Below are 7,115 nucleotides of genomic sequence, written 5' to 3' on the forward strand. Positions count from 1 at the left end.
ATGTTTAAACAATTAGTTTTGTATAATACTAGTTTATCTTTGTTAGTATTACTAGTATCTGGACACGCACGTTGTATGTATGTCCCATGTAAGTAGTACAAATGGTGTGAGGCATATTACAACTGCATTGTAATGAGTAATAGAAAATTCAAAGCAGAAAAGTACAAGCTGAAACTGATGGTCCAAAATCGATGAATAATCACTCTATTCAAATGACTTCTTTGTAAACGATAAATGATTAGCTTTTGTCTGAGCTTTTAAAATTGAGCGAAAAAATTAAGATAGGTAGGTAAAGGTGTTGGGTGTTATATCTTAGTAAGTAAGAATTTTCAAATTTCAACATCACAAAAAGTTACATTCTCTATATATTGCTGGTTGTCAAATTAATTCACAAATGCAAAGTAATTTTTAACTTATCTGAATATATTTTCTGCATTTAATTCTTACCAAAATGTGAAAGGAAAGTTAACAAAGTATTCAAATTATAAAAGAACTCCATAAAAGGAGAATCTCCAACAAAAAGAACTTAAAGCACGAGGTCTTGCGCAAAATAAACTTGAAGCATGGCATTTATAGGATTTGAACACAATTCCCTGCAGCAGATCGTAGAAGAAAATGCAGTCACATATTAAGCACACAAACATGGTTTCTCAACAGGGATTTTGTTCTATAATAAGTAATCTAGTGCTCATCTTTATAAATGGAGACAAAATAGTGCGTTTGTTGTCAGCAAATCTAAACTCTGCTACTTGTGCTCATCAAACTTTTCTTCAATGGTATACCAACCCCAAGAAGTAGAAAAATCTTGTAATTTAAAAGTTCAATCATAGCAAAGAAACGAATACATTTGTGATTTGTTGTCGATATGGTGATTCTCGCCCTTTCTTAAAACCAAGAAAATAAAATAAAAAGTAGAAATCCAGGAAAGAAATAAAGGGTACCAGAATTTAAATTAGCACAGATAGTCACACTACTGGTACTCAACGTGACTGATCAACGTTGTTGTTCAAGTTCATGAGCTTGACGTTTGGTTGTTCAACTTCCTTTTTGCAATTTTTTATTAGATCTAAGAGATTTTATCTTGGGTTGAAATTTCTGATTAAAAAAAAAATGATAAAATGATTACATACACTGTCCTTTATAGGGCATGATGAAGAATGTGAAAAGATAGCAAAGCAAAAATATAGCCTCTGAAGATTAAACAAGAAACAATTAAGGCTGAATATTGATGAAGGAATTTAAACTTAAAACTGATAGAAACGTATTTTATAACAACGGAAGATGAATTACAAATGATGAAGGTTGAATCATTAACATAATTGAAGTTACAAATCAGACAGCCAGCCAGCCAAACGTATGAAATATTTGTCCACATTCACCAAACTAAACGCCTAATAGAATCTAGGAAAATAATTTCATTATGTAGATTCATTAAGCTAGCAATCCATGATTTTCTTACCAAATTTCATGGATTCACAACCTGAAAAAAAGAAAGAAAAAAAAAAATCTCAAGGACACCAATATCACTTCGCAGTGGAGAAAAAAAAGGGTAGTATTTTTTTCCAACAATCAGACCTAAAAAACAGCAAACATACATCTAGATCTATACCGTGAAGAAAAAATAGTTGTTAACACATCAATCTTGGACAGGCTAAAATAGCAGAACAAAAATCCCTCATAACCTGGCATAGCTTAATTAGAGGGTTAAGAGAGTTGAATATGAGCAATATCAATGGAACCCCTGACAGACGCATAAACAAGAAGAGAAGTGGTATTAAAACTCCCTAAAGGGAATTCAATGAGAACATCGATGGCTCTATCCAGGGGCGGCTCAATGATGTTGGTGATCTAAAGCGAAAATATATCAAAAGGGTCCTAAACTTATTTTGTAAAATTCATATAATTTATAATGAGACACAAAAGAAACCCCAAATTTTTTATCTAACGGTAAGAGCACACACATCACAATTCCGAACTTTACCGTAGGCAAAAGCATGGTAATTAAGTGTAGCAAGGTAGAAAACACAGGCCTATTATCCATCGAGTTTCTAACTTTGCGTCACTTGCTTTTAGTGATTTCTCAATTAAAAAAGATGACAAATGTACTTGATTTCTGATTCATGGATCAAACATGACAAAATTAAATAGCTAATTTAGAAAATTCGAAAGTAAAATCATTAAAAACGTGAAAGAGAAATGAGTGTACAAAGAGAACGAAAAATTAGCATCAACAAGGAATATTAATATACTATTTAATTTAACGAATTTTTTTTACCATTATTTACTCACTCATCTGTACAACTTCAATTAAACTAAAATAAAAGTTAATTTTTTTTAATTATTAATATTAATAATAATACATAAATTATGTGTTGTATATAATAATATAATAACTAGTATTTGTAGTAATTTGGGGCCCTAAATATTTGGGGGCCTAAGGCAAAGGCTTCATTTGCCTTACCCTTAGGCCGGCCCTGGCTCTATCTATCACTGGTTTGGCAATTTATAAAATTCTAAGGGATTACTTTAATAGACACACCAAACAAAAGAAGACTTTTTGCTTTTACCTTCATCACTAGACTACATCCAATTTCTGTGTTCTTATTATATTTTATTTCTAATCTTTAACAATCAAAACTGTCACTTTCTGAAAGATTTTAATCATCCTCCATGCAGTGACTTTTGGTTTAGGATTTTAATTTCACCAAAGATTTTCACCTCCTCTACTATTCACGAGTCCATCTCCAACAAAAGAAAAATAAGTATTAAAATTAGCTCGGGTGACCAGTTATCGGATCGCTTGTTAATAATTTGTCACCATTTGAAACGCAATTGAGCTATAGCCACTTTTTTACGCGTAGATAACATTTGGACAATAATAACCCTTGCTAAACAGAGATCAACTCGTGCACTCGAAGCTTTGACAAGTGGAACTCCAACATAATGTACTTTAGAAAAGAGACCCTGTGCATTATATGTTGATCTCTTGCTCAAAACAGAATGAATCAAATAATGCAATCTTGATTTCATCAGTCTAAACTTTCATGTTTTTTGTCGTTTCTTAAAAAATAATTTTACCATACAATTTCCTTTTTGGTTAAAGCTTATTGTTTCGTTGAGTCAGTGAGAGAGACTAAGATAGGTGGTATATAATCATAGCAACAAACTATAGTTTGTTGGATAACAGCACATCGTTAATGTTAAGCAAAAACCATAAAAATGATGTTTCCTAGGATATTCAAACTATAACAAACTCATAGAAAAAGACTTATAATGTAAGTATTATTCATGAAAATTGATGTTACATAGGTTAAGTTGGTGAACCAATTAGTTCTACAGTGCTGAACAAAGTTTCGAGAACATAATCTGTCAACATCTTTCAACCTCTTCCTCTACTTCTTCCCCTATAAAAGCAAAGCCTCAACTCTATAATCTTTCATAAGCAAACACTGATTTGCATATCTACTAAGAAAACGAAAGCAATGGAGGCCTTCAAAAGCATTGCGAACCCTTTGAGTTCTTTCTTTGTTATATGCATTTTGCTTCTCTTGGTGAATGCAGCATCTGCGAAAACTCATTACCATGAATTTGTTGTAAGCTATCCAAGATTTCACTTTGTTATTTGCTAACATTATTTGCTAACATTTTGTAAATTTTAGGAACTCTAAAGATACTGACGTCTGTTTTTCTGGAACAGGTTCAAGCAACGCCAGTGAAGAGGCTGTGCAAAACCCAAAACACCGTAACGGTGAATGGACAATTCCCCGGACCAACATTGGAAGTAAATAATGGTGATACTCTGGTGGTTAACGTTGTCAATAGAGCTCGATACAATGTCACCATTCACTGGTAAATTCATGCATGCACAACTCAAATATTACATGATTATATTTCATGACTTTCTTTTACATTTTTAATACTATTTTGTTATGTTTCAAAAGGCATGGGGTTAGGCAAATGAGAACAGGATGGGCAGATGGACCAGAATTTGTCACTCAGTGTCCAATTAGACCAGGAAAGAGCTATACTTACCGGTTTACAATTCAAGGACAAGAAGGGACACTTTGGTGGCACGCCCACAGCTCATGGTTAAGGGCTACTGTTTATGGAGCTATAATTATCCACCCAAAAGAAGGAGAAAACTATCCATTTCCTAAGCCCAAAAGAGAAACACCAATTCTGCTAGGTACTACTTCTACCTTCTCTTAATACCACAAAATTTGATCATTTAGAAAATACAGGTTATGCATTTACTCATATTATGTTTCCCCTTAGAACTTCGTTGAAATGATAGTTCGGAAATGCTGATCAGGTGAGTGGTGGGATGCAAACCCTATTGACGTTGTAAGACAAGCTACAAGAACTGGGGCAGCTCCTAATATATCTGATGCATACACCATCAATGGTCAACCAGGTGATCTCTACAAGTGTTCCAAACAAGGTTAGCTCCAATCTCACAGAATACTTGACACAGGGTACTAAGAAATTTGACTCACAAATTTAAGAAGACCTATAGATATTGCATCTCGACTCTTTTGTACAATCAAGAAAACTTCTGAAAGCAAAAAGATTTTTTTTCAGATGCTCAAGACAATGAAATGATCTAATACTCTTAAAAGATCCAATTATGGAAGCAAGTTTATACATAGTAAAACGACTAATTTCTGCCTAACAAAATTATACTAGCGTTCACTAAACTATGGTATGATATCTTACCTGTTCGGAACATGTTTTCATAGAGATCATATTTATGCAGATACCACCATAGTCCATGTGGACTCCGGCAAAACCAACCTCCTTCGAGTTATCAATGCTGGACTGAACCAACAGCTTTTCTTTACTGTGGCCAACCACAAGCTTACTGTTGTTGGAGCAGATGCTTCTTATGTTAAACCCTTCACAACATCAGTCCTTATGCTCGGACCAGGCCAGACAACTGATGTCCTGATCAAAGCTGACCAACCACCAGCCAGCTACTACATGGCAGCGCGTGCATACGCAAGCGCTCAAGACGCCCCGTTTGATAATACCACAACCACTGCCATCCTCAAGTACAAGACATCCTCTTGTTCTTCTAATTGTGCCAAGACTACTCCAGTTTTCCCATCTTTACCAGCATATAATGACACAGTCACTGCTACAGCCTTCACAACCAAATTCAGAAGCCCAAGAAAGGTTGAGGTGCCCACTGAAATCGATGAAAATCTATTCTTCACAGTCGGGCTGGGACTCGAGAACTGCCCAAGAGGTGCAAGAGAACTGCCCAAGAGGTGCAAGCTCCAGAAATTGTCAAGCTCCAAATGGAACTCGATTCGCTGCCAGTATGAACAATGTTTCTTTTGTGCTACCATCCAACTTTTCGCTGCTACAAGCCCATCACCAGGGCATACCTGGTGTTTTCTCAACTGATTTCCCAGCTGTGCCACCTATAAAATTTGATTATATTGGAAACGTAAGCAGGTCGCTGTGGCAACCTATTCGAGGAACTAAGTTGTACAAGCTGAAATATGGGGCAAAAGTGCAAGTTGTGTTACAAGGGACAAGTATCTTCACAGGTAAAAACCACCCAATTCATCTTCATGGATATGATTTTTACATCATTGCAGAGGGGTTCGGTAACTTTAATCCAAAGAGAGATACAACTAAATTCAACCTTGTTGATCCACCTCTCAGAAACACGGCCAGTGTACCCGTTAATGGATGGACAGTCATCAGATTTGTCGCTGACAATCCAGGTAAGAGAAATAATAGGGAAACAAGTACTATATCTCCTAATATTCACAACTCTTTTTTATACCATGTCACGTTTCTATGGTGCAAACTTAACAATATTAACTTAAACAGGAGCGTGGATAATGCACTGTCACTTGGATGTTCACATTACATGGGGTTTGGCAATGGTCTTCATCGTAGAAAATGGAGTTAGTGAACTGGAATCATTGGAGGCTCCTCCAGTAGACTTTCCTGTCTGTTGAGGAGTGCAACAAGCAACATAATACAAAATTCCCCTAGAGAAATCAACTTAATTGTTTTAGTCATTCTAAGTGATACTGTTCCCCCCACTGTTTTTGCTCTACTACATTTTCCCCCCCTTTTCCTAGAATTTCAGGTCAAGATGGTGTCAAAAGTTGTCTTTTCCTAGAACTTCCTTATTGCTTTCTTGATAGTCATGATGGTGCCAAAAGTTGAAACTGAATTCATCATTTCATTAGTATTAGAAAAAAAAAGACAGATCTTTCAAGAAATTAAAGATATCCCATTTGAGACATATTCACAGACTAAAGCAGTGTATCTGAATTTCATTTGTATTAGTGCAATTAATATAGAAGAGTTTAGTAATTGATTTTAGTACAAAATTTAAATATCTTATTTACAATGTACAACGTAAGACAAGAAAAATAATCAACAGTAAGAATTACTTCTCCGCATAAATTGGAAAAAGAAATCTTTCGAGAAATTAAAGATATAACGATGATCATATAAGGAAGCAGCATTAAGAAAAGGTATATGCGGATCATTATACTATACTGAGTACTATACAACCATAAAGCAGGATGGTTAAATGCTTAAAAAAAAAAAATTAATGATAAAAAACACACCTGAATTATCACTTTTTTAGTAAGTTTCCTATCTAAACTATTATCAACTATTTATCAAAATGCACCTGATCTATCGGTTGTTCACTTTTTCTACCTTAACAAGTCCAATTGCTACCTTTACGTTTGATCATTTGATGATTGAGAATTTTCCTTTGTAGTAATGTCCAGTGGTTATCAACCTAAAAGCTTCAATTCCTCCGGCCATCAATATGAAAGGATTGTAAAATAGTACTTCGACCGGCATAATTTGTTGTTTGAGCGAATTATGCTCACTCAACTTCTAAGGTACGGATAAAGTCTGCGTACACTTTATCCTCTCCAGACCCCACATTGTGAGATTTCACCGGATATATTGTTGTTGTATGCTCACTCGGCTTCAACTTTATTTTTCTTGTCAAATTTAGGCCGTTATAAGACACTCTCTTAAGTTTAACTTCAAACCACGCTAACCACGCCTATATGACTCACTATTGAATACACCTCTTGTATTTTATAAAATTAAATATTTATAACCCC

At 34.8% G+C, this 7,115-nt stretch overlaps 1 pseudogene; it reads left to right on the forward strand.

Annotated features, from left to right (window-relative positions):
- Positions 1-3,288: 3,288 nt before the first annotated feature.
- Positions 3,289-5,982, forward strand: LOC132068398 (laccase-12-like; annotated as a pseudogene).
- The last annotated feature ends 1,133 nt before the right edge of the window (positions 5,983-7,115 follow it).

The sequence above is a fragment of the Lycium ferocissimum genome, chromosome 8 (assembly GCF_029784015.1).
Source record: "Lycium ferocissimum isolate CSIRO_LF1 chromosome 8, AGI_CSIRO_Lferr_CH_V1, whole genome shotgun sequence".
NCBI classification, from domain to species: domain Eukaryota; kingdom Viridiplantae; phylum Streptophyta; class Magnoliopsida; order Solanales; family Solanaceae; genus Lycium; species Lycium ferocissimum.